The following is a 19,520-nucleotide window of genomic DNA, read 5'->3' on the forward strand; positions in this document are numbered from 1 at the left end:
AAAATCCTACCCTTCTGAAGAAAGTTTGTTTTTCTGAAGAAAATGAGGAACAGAAAGGGACGTTTTGTGTAAGTTTTATTGGGAGATAGCACTTGCATTGAGACCTTTTTCAAGATACTACTAAAAGAAATGCTTTGTCTTCACAGCTACAGTTTTGCAATTTGGTTAAACGTGTGTGTTTAAGATACAATAGGACAATTATTTTTGGTGTGAGGGTGTGAGTGTGTGTGTGTGTGTATACGTATATGTATATGTGTATATATCCGTGTGTGTATATATACATATATATGTGTATATACATATATGTATACACACACCCCTACAGATGACTCATATGTATCCAATGCTCCTAAATTCTCAAAGGAAACATTAATTGAGCAAGTCACTTAATATTTTAATTGAAAATTAATTAAATTGAAACTTTGATTGTAGATCCCCAACTTATTTTCCCCTTTTCCAAACTGATCTTTTCATGCTCAGATTTCATAATTTATAAGGTCTTCTATATCAAGTAGTCCACACAGGCCGGGTACTTAAGCTTTCCCAGCATCCTCTACATGTACCTTAAATTTGTAGAGTTGTTGTAGACAGTAAGTAAAGATGTTTGTGAAGCAGACATAATAAAAGCTTAAATATTAGGTTTCTTTCCTGATACATTTGAATAATGTAAATGGCTTTTTGGATAATGTACAGAAAGTAATGTTAAAAGTGAAAAAACTCTAATAAAAGTGATTTTATTAGAGTTAGGGGTGCCTGGGTGGCTCAGTCAGTTGAGTGTCCAGCTCTTGATTTCAGCTCAGGTCATGATCTCACGGTTCTTGTGGGATGGAGCCCTGTGTTGAGCTCTGCACTGACAGCTCAGAACCTGCTTGGGATTCTTTTTCTCCCTCTTTTTGCCCCTCTCCTGCTTAAAATAAATACATAGACATTTAAAAGAAAGTAATTGCCAAAAGTTAAATCTTTTGGTACTTCTTAATCTACAATCTATTCGTATAAAATTAAGAAAGCCTAGAATAATATTTTCTCCCCCCCCCCAAAAAAAACATTGGACCCTGATTTGAATATACATTCTTAGACAAAACACTGTATCTTGGTTGGTTTTTCTCTGTTGAAAATGGTCCTAACAGTGTTTGTTATTTTCCATTTGGAAGTGCCTTATTTTTGAGCATCTTTTTACTTAATTTTTAATGCATATATGCCTTCTTTCAAGTAAGGGGTATAAAGTGTGTGTGTGTCTCTGATAATAGAGGGCTGCACTTCAGTTTCCTTTCGAATTGCCAGTGCTTAATAAATTGTCAAACATGTTTTATGTTCTGAATGTTTTTTTATGATTAATTGGAATACATTTAAATGTCTTACATGAGCGAAGAAACTAATTGAACATTGGTGTTAGCGATGGCATCCAACTAGCCAACCCAAAACAATTACATGATGGTATCATTAAAATGATGGTGTTGGGGGTAGATATTTGAGTCTGTTTTGTTTGCTGCTATAACCCTCCCAGTGCTTAGAATAGTTCCTGTCATGTTGTAGGTATTGAATGCTAATTGTTGAGTGAATGAAGATGGTAGAAGGGTTTTTGATTTAGTAGCTAGACATAGTGCCCACTAGTGCCTCAGTGTTACTTAATTCTGATTAAGAGCATGTCACCGTCACTTGTCCCATGACTTATTTTGTAATTGGAAGTTCATACCTCTTAAAATTCCCTTCCGCTATTTTGCCCATCCCCTCCCACTCCTTCCCGAGGACAACCACCGGTTCTCTGTATTTGAGTCTGTTTATGTGTTGTTCAGTTGTTTTGCTTTTTAGATTCCATGTATAAGTGAAGTCATACAGGATTTGGCTTTCTGTGTCTTATTTCACTTAGCATGATACTCTCTGGGTCCATCCTGTTGTCTCAAATGGCAAGATTTCCTTCTTTTTTATTGCTGAGTAATATCTCGTGTGTACACGCCTTCTGTGTCCATCTGTCTATCAGTGGACACTTAGGTTGCTTCTGTATCTTGGCTGTTGCAGATAATACTGCAATGGACGTAGGGGTGCATATATATTTTTGAATTAGCGTTTTTGTTTTCTTTGGGTAACCTGCAAGTGGAATTGCTGGACTGTATGGTACTTCTAATTCTTTGAGGAAACTCCATGATATTTTCCAGAGTGGGCGCACCAATGTTTATTCCCACCAGTAGTCACAAGGGTTCCCTTTTCTCCACATCCTCACCAACACTTGTGATTACTTTTTTTTTCTTTGATACTAGCCAATCTGACAGGTGTGAGGTGATCGCTCATTGGTATAGTTTAAATAAGAAAAGACAGAAAGCATTTCACTTGTTGCCATGTCTTGCCTTGTAAGTGGGGACATTTCACAGATTTCACAGGCCTATTAGAAAGGTTTCAGGAAATGTTAAATGTGAAATTATTTTGGTAAATGTGAAATGCTGTGTACATACGTACACACATTCCTGCTATGCAGTTTCTTATTCAGAATGTGAGCCAAAACATACAGGGAACCCTCTTCGTTTGGCTGTTTACACTTTATAGAAAACCAATAGCATTTTTTTTTTCTTTGGGAGGGGGTAGGTTTGTTTTCTCTACCTATAAATAAACATATTTTATTAGAGTTAGGATCTCAAATTGGTAAGTTTTGAGTGTAATTTAAGAATAGTAGAAAGTTAAGGCAACTTCATTAGCTTTTTTGTTTTATGCTTCTTCTTAAGTCTATATATGTTCCATTTCTGCTCTTCTTTTTCCCCACTTCCCCCACCGTTTTAGACTGTACGTAACAAACATCTCTAGAACTTTCATGGGTAGCATGGGCTCCTGCGATATCCTAAATTGAAATAAGGCTTATCTAGAGTCGGTGGTGAGTCTGTGTCATGAGGCTGGGACGTTGAATAACCAAATAATGATAAAAGAGCTTATCTGAGTAATTTGAGATGCCCAATATGTGGCTCACTTAATTTGGGGCCGGTTAATAAAAGCTTATCTTGCCTGGAGATACTTGAATATCCATAACTATTGAATCAGGACAGGTCACATTTGAGGAGTGTGGGTATAGTTTTCACAAATAGTGTAGCCCTACGCAATTACTATCTTGGGTTGTGTTTCCTTATGAGCAATCTCTCATTTCCTCTGGGATTATATGCTAAGCAAATGTAAACAGATATTGCTTCTTTATTGAGTTTTTCTTTCATCTTCCTATGATACCAGTTTCTATTCGTGTCTCAGTTGTTATGAGGTAGTATCCCTCTCTAAATTTAGCCAATGGAAAAGAAAGTTGTCGACGAATCCAGTGCTCTGAAGGTGGTCTTTTCATTTGATGAAAGCTGCACAGATTGAACTGAGACATTAGGAGACTTATCAAGTGTCTGTCTCCTGGAATCTGTCCAGCTTCTCCTTGCCTGGCCCGAGATAGTATCTTCATCAGCTCATGTTTCCAGTCTTGAGGTGCTCTGTCAAATTGGGAACACAAAATTAAAACTTAGTCTGTGTAGTTCATTTTAGGTAAGCTTTGTAAAGGAGTCCCTTTCTCATTGGGAAAATAATCTGGAATCCTACTGAAATTTGCAGAGACAGGGTGTCTTGACATTTGCTATTTATTATTCCTGTGTGCTAGAAATTGAAGACACATTGTCATGGCTGTGGGCTTTCATCACATCTTTGCTTTGCTCAGATGTTCGGAAAAGTCCCACTGCGTTTCCTTCAGTGTTGGGAATGATGTACAGTAAGTAGCAAATTAATAGGGATTGTGATCCTATGGAATTTGCTGTTTCTATCCCATTATATCCAGCAACATGGATGTTTCCTTTTCTTCTTTTTCCTTTATCAGTTACATGTGTTTCTCTGTGGTTTTTTTGTTTTTATTTTGCATTTCTACCACAAGAAAGTTATTAAAATAAGCAGTAGTAAAATAAGCAGCTTATGACAGTTCATGTTTGTTGTAATGAATATATAACTGACATGTTATTTTCTTACCCCAAAGAGGAAAAAGTAAAACAATAGACATTCTCCCACAGTAGTTGTTTACTGCTTTTATAGTACTCTGATGATGGAATTTGCTTCTATGGCAGTGAAACTTTATTTTGGTAGATGTTCATGTCTATTTCTTGGGACCTCTACAGAATAGCCAGTTTAGGCAAGAATTAGTAGATTCTCCTTTTTGGAATCATGGGGCCTTGATTAGAGAGACGATTCAAATGCTTAACCATGAAATAAATGAATTGAGCACTTGCTACCTGCAAGCACAGTGCTACATATGAGGGGTACGGTGGCAAGACGAACTCAGTACCTTGCGCTGGGAACACGCAGTCTGGTATAACTGACTGCACGGATAGCAGCTCTGGTTCTTTTTTTCTTCCCTTCTCTTAAAACAGGCCTGATGGTGCTAGTGGGCCCAAGTGGAAGGGGTATGCTTTCCCAAGGATGTGACATGTTTGTTGTAAGTCAGCAAGATTTGAGCAGGTAATTCTGGCGGGGGGCAGGGAGTGGCCAGACCACAGAAACAGCATGTGGAGAGATCTTGAGATGGGGTGAGACTCCAGACGTGAGAGGGAGCAGCAGACTGTTGCGGTGGGAGTGTGGTGGAGAGAAATGGAGCGGGGGGAAAACGTGAGCCTGGTGTTTGGTGATTCTGCATGAAATGAGAGGCATGCAGGGTTTTCAGGGCACTTAAGGATTCTGGACTTTGTCTTAAGATGGTTGGGAATCCTTTGGATAGTTTTCAACAAAGGAGTGACATGACTGTGAAGAGGAAAGTGTCAGAGGGTTAACTGAATTATCTTGTTTTTTGTTTGTTTTTAGTTTATTTTGAGAGAGGGAGAGCTCATGTGCATGCAAGGGGGAGAGGGGCAGAGAGAGAAGGAGAAGGAGAGAATCCCAGGCAGGCTCTGTACTGTCAGTGTGGAGCCCGATGTGGGGCTCGAACTCACAAACCGTGAGATCATAACCTGAGCCAAAGTTGGACACTCAACCAACTGAACCACCCAGGCGCCCCAACATTTTACCACTCTGAGTGAAATATGGAAACCTCACTTTCATTTAGGTATCTTATCTTCCCCCACTTTTATTTTTATCTCGTTATATTAAATATAATTTGTTGTCAAATTGGTTTCCATACAACACTCAGTGTAACTTCCTCCACTTTAAATATCATTATCAGATGGTATTATAATTTTTGTTTCAATCATCAAATATAATTTAGCAAGCCATGAGGAAAAAGATGGTCTCCTCTTTGGACCCAGAGTTCTGTTTTCGTCTTGTTTTGTCTTCTTGGTGCCCCAGACCCCTTCTCTTACCATTTCCTTTCGATTTGAAGAACCTTCTTTAGCCAGTATTTGAGGGTGGCTCTGCTAGCAACAAATTCTTTGAGTTTTCCTTTGTCTGAGGCTGTTTCTCTTTCATTCCTGGTGAGTTGGTCAACCAGACCCAGAACGCGCAGCTGGCGGGCCTTTCCTTGAAAGAGGCTCTGCTGCTTCTCTGGCTTCTGTGGTTTCTGATGAGAAATCCACTGTTGCTCAAATGGGTGTTCCTCAGTAACGTTCCTGGGTAACGTGTCACTGCTCTCTGACTGCTTTCAAGATTTTTCTTTATCTTTAGTTTTCAGTAGTTCCGTATGATGTGTCTTGGCATGGATTTTTTGGAGTTTATGGTGTTCAGATTTCACTTAGTATGTTGGGCATCCCCATGACCCCCCTGCCCCAGTTTAGTCATTCACTAAAAACACTCACAAGACTCAGTGTATATTTGTACTCAAAGCTAGGATCTGTTAAAACAAAGGGATACAAATCAAAATCAACAAAGGGAAAAGGCACATGGAGCAAAGTCTGGAAGAAACCAGGTGCAAACTTCCAAGAATCTTCAGGGTAAAACCAGATACCTGTTCTTAAAGAAGGGAGAGAAGTCTCAGCATGGGCTTCCTACCCCTAACTGAGAAGCAAGGCATGAGGCGACTTGAGTTGTAATGCCCACTTTAGACTGAGAAGGTTGGGGGCAGGGGCGCTGTTAGATGAACTTGTACAGCATTCCAAGGATCAAGACCTCCCTCCTTTGCACTGCTGGAGTCCTCAGCCACTCTGCCACTGCATGTCTAGGCACCTCACGGGAAGCTTGCTTCTGGAATAATCCAGGCATTGACATAGTACTTATTGTCCATGTTTTCAGTTGGAGGCCTGTTGGGGTAATAGCTGTACTGGTACAGAAGAAAGTCATGCCAGTTACTTATTCAGATTAACATAGTCCATATCCATAAATTTAGACCAGGAACCAAGTCTCATTTGCTTTTTGGGAAAACTAATAGCATGAACAAAATGAATAGATCAGCTGACTTTGTAGGAAACAAAACTAAGGGAATAGAGAACTCCATTTGCTTGGATTTAAGAGAATACTACACCTTTAAACAACATTACTGGGCAAAGCAGCAGTCAAATCATTATTTTTAGTCATTTTTAATTTCTTGGAAATACTGGAATAGGGATGGACAGGGCTAAGAACCAAGCTGCTTATCCATAAGGAAATCTCCCCCCCAAAAGAGGAAGTATGAGAGCAGCTAGGGCACATGGAGGGCATGTCCCAAACCTCCAGTCTTTAACAGTTCTAGAAATTGGAACAGACAGTTGAGAGCAAGAAAGAATACAAGAAAATTTCTTTGAGCTGAAGAAAGACAACTCCCCAGCATGAACTAAGATAGATGAAAAAAGACCTAAACCCTAGACATCCTGGTTGAATTTCCAGGGTCAAAATTCTAAAAATGTTCAAAGGAAGAAACAGGTTGTTTGCAGTGTCATAGGCCTCAGACATTTCATCAGGAATACTAGATGCTAGCTGAATAATGAATCTTGTCCTTTCAGTTTCAAGGAAAGGCACTTTCAAGCTATAATGTTATACCCAGGCAAATCATAGATTTGTGGAGACTAACGAAAGAGGGTTTTAGTTCTGCAAAGATTTAGAAAATTTACTTTACACACCCTGTTTTAATGGTGGGAAAAGTACAAGGAAGAAGATCCATGAGGCCTAAAGAAGAGTGGCCGTGGAGATGACCCAGGAGAGGCCAGGAACAAGGAAAGGAGAAAATGGGTTGACTCTCAAGGCTAGTGACATTTCTCACCCAGTGGTTTGGGGCCTAGTGCCAGACAATTCCTTTCCTTTTCCTGGGGTCTTCTGACCATACCCAGCTCTCCAGTAAAGATGCGTCTATCAGAACACTGAAATGCCACTTGTGTGTGGTTTAACATTTGATGATGACCTTAAAGTTGTCCTGATCACAGCTATCGAACAGAATGGAGATACAGTAAACCTTGACAATGTAAAAATAGGACTGTGATGGTAGTGGAAGGGAAGAGAGAGAGTACATGGGCTAAATATCTAACCTTTTTCACTATGGGGAGTCAGATGGCAACAAGGTGAGGTTGATTTGTCTGCTTCTAGTTACACTTACAGGGACGCCTGGGTAGCTCAGTCCGTTCAGTGTCGGACTCTTATTTTGGCTCAGTTCATGATCTCATGGTTTGTGAGATGGAGCCTGCATGGATCTGTTGGGATTCTCTCTGCCCCTCCCCTGCTTGTGGGTACACACACTCTCTCAAAATAAACAAACAAACAAAAGAGGTTACACTTTCATAGTAGTTATATTATTGTCCCCAGCTTCTCAAACAAAACTCCTGGAAAGGGGATCTGGATGGGAAAGGGAAAGAGATACCTGTTTATACCTTTATATATATTTTAATGTTCTTCCATGTGCAGGCATTTTAGTAAAATCATGCAGCAGCTACTTCTAGGGCCAAAAAAATAAGTTTTTTTCCTTGTCAAAATTCTTAATTATGTGTATTTACTTTCTACCACCTCTCAAGTTTAGTGGGTCAGAGGCCTTTTCTGCCATGGACTGTAAGCACATGCATTGTGTCCCTCACTGGAAGAAAGTATTTTAGCCCAGGAGATGATGAAGAGGAAGGATTATCCAAATTCTGTTTCCAACACTTTTCTGTTCAGGAATGTACAGGGTTTTCTAGTAGCCTGCTGGGCCTGTGTTTCCTAACATACCAAATGGTTAAAGGCAGGAAGGTTCTTATTGGTTATCCAGTCTATCCTTTCTGAAGAGGAAACACTTTCAGACATGAGATAATCTAGACTGTTTCTTCTAGAAATTGGACTCTGTAGCATCTTCCTTAACCTACCTCATTTTTTTTTAGGGTTTATTTCTTTTGAGAGAGAGCGAGGCAGCGCGGATGTGGGAGGGACAGAGAATCCGCACTGTCAGCACAGAGCCTGATGTGGGGCTCAAACTCACAAACCGTGAGATCATGACCTGAGCCAAGATCAAGAGTTGGATGCATAACCGACTGAGCCACCCAGTTACCCCTTAATTTACCACATTATTGCCATGTAGAACTTGGAAATTCCTCTAGCTGGGTGTCCTGGCTTGCAGGGGTGGCTGTAGTCCAACTTGAAGCAGCTGTTTAGAATCTGCATGACAATATCACATCATGAGCAGATTATTAGGTCATTCTTTTCCCTTGTTCTTTTCAGGTTAAATTAGGACTTTCTGACTCTGACAAAGGCTGACTCCTCACATTCTGTGGCCATTTTCCCTGTCCTTACATTTGATTAAAGCCACAGCAGTTAGGTCTAAGAGAAAAACAGCTTCTATAAAAGGGAATTTTTAAGCATGCCTTTGAAGTGTAATTACTGTTGAAGTCAAACTTGTTTTCTAATCTCCCTTGCTAATTGGAGATGGGAAGTCTGATGATCTGTGGAGTTGCAGGGCTCATTCCGGTCTTAGATAACACTGAATTTGGTCCATGTGTGGTTCGAGTTGGCAGCTTCAGTTCTGACCAGTGATGAAGTGGAAACAAGTTGACATTCCAGAGAATTTCTCCTTTCCAACCCACATTTTTCAGTTTTTAGACCATGGTCCTGGTTAGAGAAGACTCACAGGAAGATCCAGTAGTGGCAATGAGAGAAGAGCATTCAGCCTGTGGTCTTGAGACTGGTTAAAGGCTGAGAAGTAGAAAAGTCTAGTGCTTTAATGATGATGACTAGACACTTTAACCAGCAAGTCTCACTTTGCTATTAAGTCCTAGGAAACATTTGATGTATTAAATTCAAGATGAAGAATAATTATAAAAGACAGAGCCCAATGGAATAAATGTTGTTAAATAATACTCTATGGTGAAGTTTTATAACTTATTCAAAAATTAAACATTTATCTTCCAATCCTTGCAGGTATACAACACCCTAGTTACTTTTAAACCTAATATAAAACTTTTTTGGGGGGGGTTGGGAGAGAGAGTGCATGCACACATGCACGTCCATGGGAGAAGGGCAAAGGGACGGGGGGAGAGAGAATCTTAGGCTTCACGCCCAGTGTGGAGCCCAGTGCCAGGCTCGATCTCATGACTGGGAGATCATGACCTGAGCCGAAACCAAGAGTTGGACACTTAACTGACTGAGCCACCCTGGCGCCCTGTTTAAACTTAATCCTAATGTTGAAAGTGACTTTCTTGATTAGCTCTAGGTATTATTTATATGGGTAAATGACCTCTTTAGCTAGACGTTTCTGAAAGATGGTATATATATCATGTTTTTGTAAGTTATTACATTTTGAATACAAATGGAAGTTTAAATACTGAGTATCACAATGTTCTGGGGCTGTATGTTTATATAAATATAACAAACATGTATATTAAACCTGTATAACAAATATGCATATATATTATATATGTTAAGCGTGTGTAATATGTATATATATATTAGCCTATCACACAAACACATGTTTATAAACATGAATATGTTAACATGTAACAAACATGTTATATTGACATATAGCAAGTAAATATATGTATACTATGTGTATGGGTACATATACCATGGTTACTGATTTGAAAATGTTTCATTTGTCATCATAGGTTGAATGAACTAGCACTGTGGGAAAGATTCAAATTAACCTGGTAGGTTTTTCTACCTATAATTTGAAGAATGAGGGTCTTGGGGACTACAACTAACTTGCCCTGAATAAACAATCACCAGGAATACCAATCAGGGAGGGATGTCTACTACTTCTGCAGCCCTTCTCCTTGTAGGAATACACTGGCAAATGCATACTGCTTGAATCCTCTTTACTTTGCGTGTGTCTGGGAAAGAACTTAAGAACACCTGTTTCAAAGAAGCAGCAGGACTTCCCGGTCCCGTGTGCTCATTCATCAGGCCATGGAGAGCTGTGGAGAAATTAATGCTTTTCAAGTTTACCCAATAAACCTAGAGGATCAGATAAGCTGCGAGCCATATGTACCTACCCCAGGGGGCTTGCTCAGGTTGGGGCCGAGTCAGCAGTGCCTGCTTAATGTGAACTTAAGGCCCTTCGGAAACCTTGTATTTCAGTCTGGTCAGAGTTGATGAGAGAACCAGTAAAATACTATCTTTACCCAGGTTCCTGAGTCCCTTTAAGTTTAGTGCAGACATGGGAGTGCATCTACATGTAAGCGTTCTATAGGCTCTTGCCTGTAGGTATGGACAAATATAATCTGATCACCTGGGAAATTTATAGCTGAGGCGATGGTTCGTGAAAATAGAGTGGTGGTGTTTGGGTTTAGGTCAAAATGCTGCAGTCTGGATAAAATTTCCTGCCACCATAAGGGAGAATAGCAAGCTTTAGAAGAGGAGTGTCTCCTATCCATTCACTGATCTTAGACCACTCTGTCACTGGTGTTTGTGAAGGGCCATGCATGGGATTCCTCTGATTGTTTGGCTTAGTATTGAGGCCTGTCCACCTGTTGTATGAAGAAGGAATAAAAACAGAGGATTGAAAGTTTATCTCCCCTTTCCCCCTTTCCCTTACTTTGCAGGACTCTGTGGTTAAAAAACACCATTATTTAAGAGTCAGAGACATGACCTTAGCAGCCCGTGGTTTTGAAGAAACCATACTTGTTAGAATGTGGCATTTGGGACATATGCTTCCTCTGAGATAGTCTTTGGATACAGAAGTGAGCACCGTTGACCTACCCTGATCAAATCGTTGAATGTTCAAGGTTTAGTACTTTGCCTCTGAGTTGAAAGACTGAGTCTGTAAAGTTGTCTAGATAAGAAGACGTAATGCAGAAAGCATGCTCATCATTTTGACAAGACATGTTAAAATGCCTGAGAATTGGGAAGAGTAAAAGGGCAGATTTCTGCACTTCCTTTCTAGCTTCTAGAACATTTCCCCTCTGGGTTTAGAGAATGATTTTGCTACAACTTTAACTTTTCAGCACTCTCCAAAAAAAAAAAAAAAAAAAAAATTCAGTGGGTGAATGCATGCCACAAGCTTTTGTCCGGTGCTTGCCCTGTTTGTTATCGTCCCACAAACACACCTAAACGTGGGAACCTTGCAAAAGCAAGATGCTACATGATTTGCTCCATTTGAGAACTAGCATGTGGCAGGATGGAGACTGGAATTCTGGTATCTAGATTCTTAGTCCAGGGTCCTTTTAGTCTTTTGCTGATCTTTATTATAATATGTTATGAAAAATTACAGTAAGGAGGTACACTATTGGCCATCATTGTTATATCACATCACGTGACATACCCTTATGATGCAGTTCGAATCCTGTGCCTTCTCCAGAGTGAGTATTGTTAAACTGGTATGTCTGTTACCCTGGGGGTTGGCAAATTGTGGCCCTGTCTGGCCTTCAACCTGTTTTTGTATGGCCCAGGAGATAAAAAGAGGCTCACATTTTTAAATGGTTGGAAAAAATAAAAATTCATGACCTATAATTTTTGTGAAATTCAACTCTCTGTATATATAAGTAAAGTTATATCAGTGCATAGTCCCATTCATTCATTTACGTGTTGCCTGTGGCTGCTATATAATGCTATGATGGTGGAATTAAGAAGTTGCAATGGGGACTATATGGCCAGCAAAACCTAAAATATTTACTAGTTGGCCCTTTGTAGAAAACATTGGCCAACGCCTGTGTGAGACTGTTGCCATGATCCCTGAGTTTCACTGGTATTGAATACAGCCATCTAGCCCTTCATTTTATTCCCTTTACCAAGGTCTTACCAAAGATCTCTAAAATTCCCCAATGACACATAGCCTGCAGTCGCTAAGGTGGTCAACTCTCTAAACCTAAACCTCTAGGACATAAATGCCTTTACAGAAACATAAAACATTTGCTAATATCTTCAAATAGTTTTTTAGGCTCCCTTATTGTTACAGAGTCACCTAGGCAATTACTTTGACTTCTCCCCATGGGGGCCACACCATTACTACTACACTGGTCTTTTACTCCAGCCTGTGCCTTCTGAGCATATTTATTGCCTTCTAATTTACAGATAACGGAGGCCAATATTGCATTCTCTGTATCCTCACTAGCTTTGCCTTCTAGTTGCATAGGAAGAAATAACTCTCCCTTTTCTAAGGCTGTTCCCTCTACCTTACCTCTCTGTCACATTCCTTCTGATCTCCAGGACCTCAGTTCAGTGCATTCCCCTTTTCTGTAGACTCTTGCTTTCTCTACTGGTTCTGTTCTCATTCTATCAGTATGTAGGTCTCCCTTATCCTAAAGAACTATCCTCCCTTGAGTTTCATGCTCTGCAAACCTACAACCCTATTTCTCTTATTTTTATAGCCTGATCTCTCTAGGAAGAGTTATTTCTTCTTCCTCATCTTACATCTGCTTGACCTATTAAAACAGGTTTCCGTTCTAGCTCCTCTGTTGAATCTGCTCTCTTCGGTGGTCCAGTTGTCCAGACAGTTGCCGTTTCTTAGTCATCATCCCATAGTAACTTCTGCGTCCATGTTGCAACCCTTCATTATCTTTAGTGTTTTTGGGCTCTGCTCATCCCTGAACTCTGCAGCCTTTCCCAGTCTTTGTTACTGAGTCTCCCTTTATCCACTTGTAAATGTTCCTGAAGTCACTTCTCTTTTCCTTGTGTACCTTCTTCTTGGGTGATTTTATTCATGCCTGTGGCTTCATGTAACACCTACTTGTTGATGTGCCCCGAATCTTTTTTTCTCTAGCTGCTTTCCTGAACTCTCCACCCCTTAGTGGGCACCAGCACGTAGGTATGTCCTATAACCATCTCAAATTCAGCTGCTTTTTTCCTTTCATTTAAGCATGCTTATCTTATGTTCCCTGTCTTAGTGGATGGCATCAGTGTTTTAGAAACCATGGCATTAGCTTTGGCCGCCTCCTTTTCTCCACTCCCTGTATTCATTGGGTCACCAGACATCTCCTCTTTAGCTCAGATGTGGCTTATTTAAAATATTTTCATCAAATGTTCTGCTGATACTTTAGTTTGATCCCTTGTTTGATCCCTAGTTTGATCCCTCACCAACTCTGCTGTGAAACCTCCTAACTGGTCTTTCAGTCATTGCTCCCTGCCCGAATTGTCCACCATCTATATGGCCATTTGTGCCATCTTCATAACATACATATCTGACCAGGCCTTTCTCCTCCTCAGTCAAAACACAAATTGAATATTAAAGCGCGTCCTCCTAATGACCGTGCGGAAGCTGCCGCCACCCATCCTCCAGCCCTAGCTCTTCTCCTGCGTCCCCGTGCTTCAGTCCTAAAAACACGCACCCTTCCTTGACCGCGCACTGCTTCTTCTTGTTTCCGTGGCTTCACATAAGTTATTTCTATCTGGAATGGGAATGGCCTCAGACCCTGTAGGATAACCTCCTCAACCTTGAAGGGCCATGTTAAACATAATCTCTCCTGGTGAAGTCTTTGGACTCCCTTGGAAAGTTAATCATGGTCTTCACTGTGAGTGTACTTCACGGTGCCTTTTTTCCACTTACTGTATCACATCATATGCATATCTTACTTGCCTGCCTTCTATACTAGCTGGTCTTCAGAAATTGGAGTGGGAAGGAAAGGAGGGCAATAATCATATTTTATTCATCTCCGTATCTGCAGCATCTGGTACTTTATAGTCCCATGGTGGGTGCCTGCTCAAATGAGTAGAGAAATGAATTTTAAAAAGCAGGTGGGAGCATCAGGGCCAGATTTCTGAGAACGACTGTGGAGCAGGGAAATAACTATGTGCTGTGTGTGTCTTTGAAAGATATTTGCGTCACTACTCGAGACTGACCTTTAATGTTTTTTGTTTTGTTTTGTTTTGTTTTGTTTTTATCTCTTGGTAAATTTTGAATGAAGGAACGACTCTGGCTGTGCTCTATAAATGTAGGGTGTCTGCATAATGCTAGAGCATGCCGCTTTATTTTTGGCTCACGGGGTACACAGGGTCTTGCCTGTGAAGATTTAAATGATAGTTGACCAGTTTCTCAGGGAAGATCCTGGGTTAGGGAATGATGGAGAATATAAATTTGGGTAGCTGAGAAGAGCCACAAGCGAGGAGATACAAAATTATAAGTTATTTAGAAATCAGTTCTGTGAATTTTAATATAACAGATCTAAAATTTGCTTTTAACGAGTTTTCATCAGAGTTATTAAAAGCTGAAGAAGTAAAACACTCACAGGGGCTGCTTTAGACTGATTTCTTAACATGTGATCCTTCTGTCTTTCAAAGCAATGGTCCTGGATCACCTGCTTTGTGTGAGAGATAGATAAGAGAACGTGGCAAATTAGACTGAGCCAGCCTCTGCAGGCTGCAGTTTTGCCTTTGACAGTCTTATTCGTCAATGAGAAAGGAGAAAGAAGATGGAAGTAGGGAAGATCAGGGCTTATTTTCTAAAATAACTTCCCCCTATATCTTAGTCTGTTCATGCTACTATGAAACAAAATCCCACAGAGGAGGTGGGCAGCACTTTACTGCTCACAGTTCTGGAGGCTGGATGTCTGAGACCAGGTGCCAGCATGCGCAGGCATGGGGGGGGCCCTCTGCCAGGTTGCAGATTTCTTGTGCTCTCACGTTGTGGAAGGGGCTCAGGAGCTTTTTGGAGCCTCTTTTATAAGGCACTGCTCCAGTTCATGAGGGTTCTGTTCTCATGACTTAAGCTTCTCCCAATGGCCCCACCTATAATGCCTTCGTGTTTGGGGGTTAGCACTTCAGCATGTATTTTGGGGGACACAAACATTCAGACCATGGTACCTGGATTAGAAATGTGGCTGTACTGTTAGAAGCTACTAGAAAGAGTAAGAACACTGCCCTCCAGGACTTCCTCACCCAACTCAGATGCTGCACTATTGGAGGTAGCATTTATAGAAATTCTACTAAACCCTCTTTTAGCTGTTTTATGAACAGTTTCTTTTTTTTTTTAATTTTTTTTTAATGTTTATTTATTTTTGAGAGAGAGACAGAATGCGAGTGGGTTAGGGGCAGAGAGAGAGGGAGACACAGAATCCGAAGCAGGCTCCATGTTCTGAGCTGTCAGCACAGAGCCCGACGCGGGGCTCGAACTCACGAACTGTGAGATCATGACCTGAGCCGAAGCCAGATGCTCAACCGACTGAGCCACCCAGGCGCCCCAACAGTTCCTTTGATTGTAAGAGATGGTAACATTTCAAGAATTTGAGTAAGCTTTGTCACCTTCTTATAAGGCTTCCTGCCAACTAGTGTCCTTAGCACGACCCTTCACCTTAACGTTGCAACCTAGCATGGCAGGACCTAGCTCACCCTAGGCAGGGACTCCTGTTAAATCTTGATGTGTCAATCACCTGATCATAGGCCCTAGCCATTAGTAATATAAAGTCATTTAGGTGGAAACTGGAAGATTCATACACACAAAGTTCAACAACTTAGTGGCTATTAGGAAGTATTAATGAGTTGTACTCCTACAGGTATATTTCTTCATTGAGCCTTTATCCAGCTGGGCTGAAATGTCTAAACTAACTTTTGTCTTCAGAGATACTGTGTATATTAAGTTATAGTTAATAAAGTTTAAGAAATTGGGCAAAACCATTTAGATGTTAAGGTAGGAATGGTAAAATGGTTTGAAATAAGGAAATGTTAGTAAACTCACCAAGATTTTGACCGCATTGCACTTTGATTTTATACTGTGTGCCAGACATTGTGTTCAGTACTGAACTGTCTATCCCTGTGGTGAGAAGAAAATGTGAAAATAATTGTTTCTAGAAGATGTCCTAGCACTGCTTTATTTTTGAACTCGTTTAGCTTCATGGAGTTACTGATCTTTTGAGGATGACCACTGAGCTTCTCATTAGATCAGTTACTCTTTTTCCTTTCGTGTGAATTCCTGCTTTCTTAAGTTTGATTTTGATTATATGCAGAGACCTACGTGTTCAACAAAAATTTGAATATTTGCTATATTTGCTATGAATCTAGGCAAGGCATAGAAGGAATGTCATTGGGGCTGGAAACGTATTTGTTAATAATTCTCAGTTTGGAGAATTAAAGAAATTTAGATTCTTAAACCTATCCCATCATCTGTCCTTTGTGATTTTTCTTATTATTGTCATCACTGGAACATTTATCGAATTAAGTTTTTTCTGGGGTGGAGGGGTTGTTATACTTAATGATTTCCAAAAAATGGCTTCAGAGGCGCCTGGGTGTCTCAGTTGGTTGAATGTTTGGATGTCGATTTCAGCTCATGTCATAATCTCAGGGTTGTGGGATCAAGCCCTGCATTGGGCTCTGTGTTGAGTGTGCAGCCTGCTTAAGATTCTCTCTCCCTTTGCCCCTCTCCCCTGCTCGTGTGAGTTCTGCCTTTCTCTTAAAAACAAAAACACAAAACAAAAATAGCTTCACAGATCTGTAATTTACTTTTTCAGTCTGGCAACTTTGAAGATGTACCGAAAATAATTGACCATTTTTGTTTTTTGTAGAAAGATGAGGGTTCAGTCCATACCTTAGTACCTAATCACATTTATTTCCATAGAAGATGCTTGTTAGATCAGGGAGGCAACATAGAAGGTTTTGCAGTACAGGTGTGTTAGCAAGGAAGTTCAGAAACACTAGAGGTGGGTAGGAGGGCATGGCAGTGGGGAAGGGTCCTGTGAGGTGATCCGGAGTGCCTTCTAGATCCTGTGTGCCCTGAAAAGCCACCGCAGTACTAGTATCCGACTAACACAGCTTTGGTCATGACATTCAGGGTGGGCTTGCCAGGGACGGTGATGGCGGCTACAGGTTGTTTGAGGAGTAGATGACATTCATCTGGTGCGAGGTGGTGAGCATCCTGGTCAAGGAAATTGCAGTAGGACTACAGAGAGCATGTGGGAAGGAGTGTCCTGGGAGGCTGTCCAAATTAAGGTATTTAGGAAGGAAAACCTTCAGCATGTCCTGATGTTTGGGCCCAGCTCCGTTATATCTAGGGCTTGGAATAGAACAAGCACATACATAGTCCTAAGCCTCATCCCAAGTTTGAGAAGCCCTCTACTTACTGGTAGTACTTTGCAGTAGAGTGTAAGGAAACATAACTGTTGTTCAGAACTTTGTTTCCCATTTTCTTCTTTAGCAATGCCATCTTACTCCTTTTTTAGGGTCATTTCAATCATCCCTGAGCCTCTCAAAAAACATCCTCATATGAAAAGTCCATTAAATTAATTGACTGAAAAAGATAAAATTGCCCTTTAGAAGGTTGTTTTGTTTTATTCGCTATAGAAATGCTTTCTGGGGCACCTGGCTGGCTCAGTTGGTAGAGCATGTGACTCTTGATCTTGGAGTTGTGAGTTCAAGCCCTACGTCGGGGAGTAGAATTTTACTCACAAAATATTAGCAAAAAAATAAAAATGCTTCCTGTTACAATTCCTACAATTCTTCAGCTACATAGTGAAGAATAAGTAGGATGTGATGGCTTCCTGTCCTTTCCCCTCTCCTCCTCCGCCACAGCCTTGGGTACTAGTCTAATGTTGTTGTTTTGTTAGCTTGCCCCACGATAATTCTCCTCCCTCTTCTTAAAAGCCTCCATGCCAAAGAGGACAATGTAGAGCATTCTTTCTTGCAATAGATGCTAATTGTGTTCTTAGTCAGGATCTTGCTGTCATTGCCACAATCACTGTACCATTGTGCTGGGAGGCTGGGTCACAGTAGTTATTGTGCAGAGTAGTGAATGCTGTTTACTTGGGATGCATTGTCGCCTGCATCTGTGGGTGAGAACACGCAGTTACTGTAATTTGCCTGGCAAGTGATCAGACATCATCTGTTAAGCAAGTTAGCAGTCACAAAGAGCTATTGATCTTTTTTTTTTTTTAAATATAGAATTTTAATGAGAAACTTTGAGTCCTAGAGATTAAAGGTGCAGGAGTGGCTACCTTGGGTGTGTTGCATACCAAGCCCTACTTTGCAGTGTATTTGGGAATCAGGTATGTGTGTCTAGAAGTTACAGGACGGGGAATGGCAGCCTCGTGGGTCTCTGCTCTGGCTGAGCTTGAGAAGAGCTCACCCTTAATTACAGGTTGGGTAAGTGAGATGACTGCTGTCAGTCAGGAGTGACGCTGTGCTGCAGGGTCCCCTTCTGGACACTGGTGAATTCTGAAAAGTGTGATCCTTGTGCAGGCGGCTGCTTTCCTCTTTCACTTGCAGGAGGAAGAGCTGTTTTGCATGTAATTGTTGGAATGGGGCGGTACTTACCTCGACGACTCTTGCTGGAATAAGAGGAAACACTTTGCTCTTTGAAATAACCTTGGTGATATTTTGCAAGGCTCTTAAGTATCCCCATTTTGGAGCAGATTATTTTCTTGACTCCCACACCCCATCGTTTCTGTCCCTTCAACTGCACTGCCCAGTTTGAAGTGCTCCTCAGCCATCCGCTGGCTCATTAGTGGCGCTCATTAAGAGTGGTCTGGGGGGGGGGGGGGCCTGGGTAGATCAGTCATTGAGCGTCAGACTTCATGATCTCACGGTTCCTGAGTTGGAGCCCCATGTCGGGCTCTGTGCTGACAGCTCAGAGCCTGGAGCCCGCTTCGGATTCTTTGTCTCCCTCTCTCTCTGCCCCTTCCCTGCTCTCTCTCTCTCTCTGTCTCTCTCACTCTCTCTCTCTCTCTCTCTCTCTCTCTCTCTCTCAAAAATAAACATTAAAAAAAACATTAAAAAAAAGTGATCTGGGGATGCGAGTCAGGCAGTCCTTTTCATACTTGCTGCTTCAGGTTTGGTGAGATTTCCAGCAAATACAGTCCAACTAACTGCTTTATGTGAAATTTAACCTCCTCTGTAATTCTTATCTGTTCCCTCCTGCCCTGCTTATTATTATTAGTCCACGTCTAAGTGATTGCTTTTTAGAAGAATGGATTTTGCTTAGCAAAGTAATCCGTATGCCTTGAAGGAAGACTATGTGATGCTTGGTGTGACTTCCTCAAGTTTTTACGGTTTTGAGGTCTTTTGCATGATCCCAAGAACTCGGAAATAGCAGGGGTTGGCATTTTGGGCCGAGGGAGATACGTTAATTCTGTCAGGTGAAGCAGTGTACGAAGAATTAGATCATTTGCCCGTTGTAGGTAAAATTCCTTGTTGTTCCTTAAAGTACTAAATTAATAGTATATATAATCCTACCTTTAAATGTTACATAAGTAATACATGTTCAATACAAAAAATCTGGAAAATGTTTTTTATTACAAAAAATGCAACAAGTTGCCAGTTCATCTCTACACCTTCCATCAAAAATAGCTGTCATTAAATTTTGTATCCTTCTC

At 41.0% G+C, this 19,520-nt stretch overlaps 1 protein-coding gene across 3 annotated transcripts in view; it reads left to right on the forward strand.

Moving 5' to 3' along the window:
* Positions 1 to 19,520, forward strand: part of SLAIN1 (SLAIN motif family member 1) — a 62,505-nt gene that overhangs the window by 23,333 nt on the left and 19,652 nt on the right. The window contains exon 1 of one of the 3 annotated variants that reach the window (XM_047875393.1): positions 9,859 to 9,938. The exons of the other annotated variants lie outside the window; for them this stretch is intronic. The gene's annotated coding sequence lies outside the window, so the exon portion shown is untranslated. Of the gene's footprint in view, positions 1 to 9,858; positions 9,939 to 19,520 lie in introns of those variants that run through there. 3 annotated transcript variants of the gene reach the window in all.

This window comes from Prionailurus viverrinus, chromosome A1, assembly GCF_022837055.1.
Source record: "Prionailurus viverrinus isolate Anna chromosome A1, UM_Priviv_1.0, whole genome shotgun sequence".
Taxonomy (NCBI): domain Eukaryota; kingdom Metazoa; phylum Chordata; class Mammalia; order Carnivora; family Felidae; genus Prionailurus; species Prionailurus viverrinus.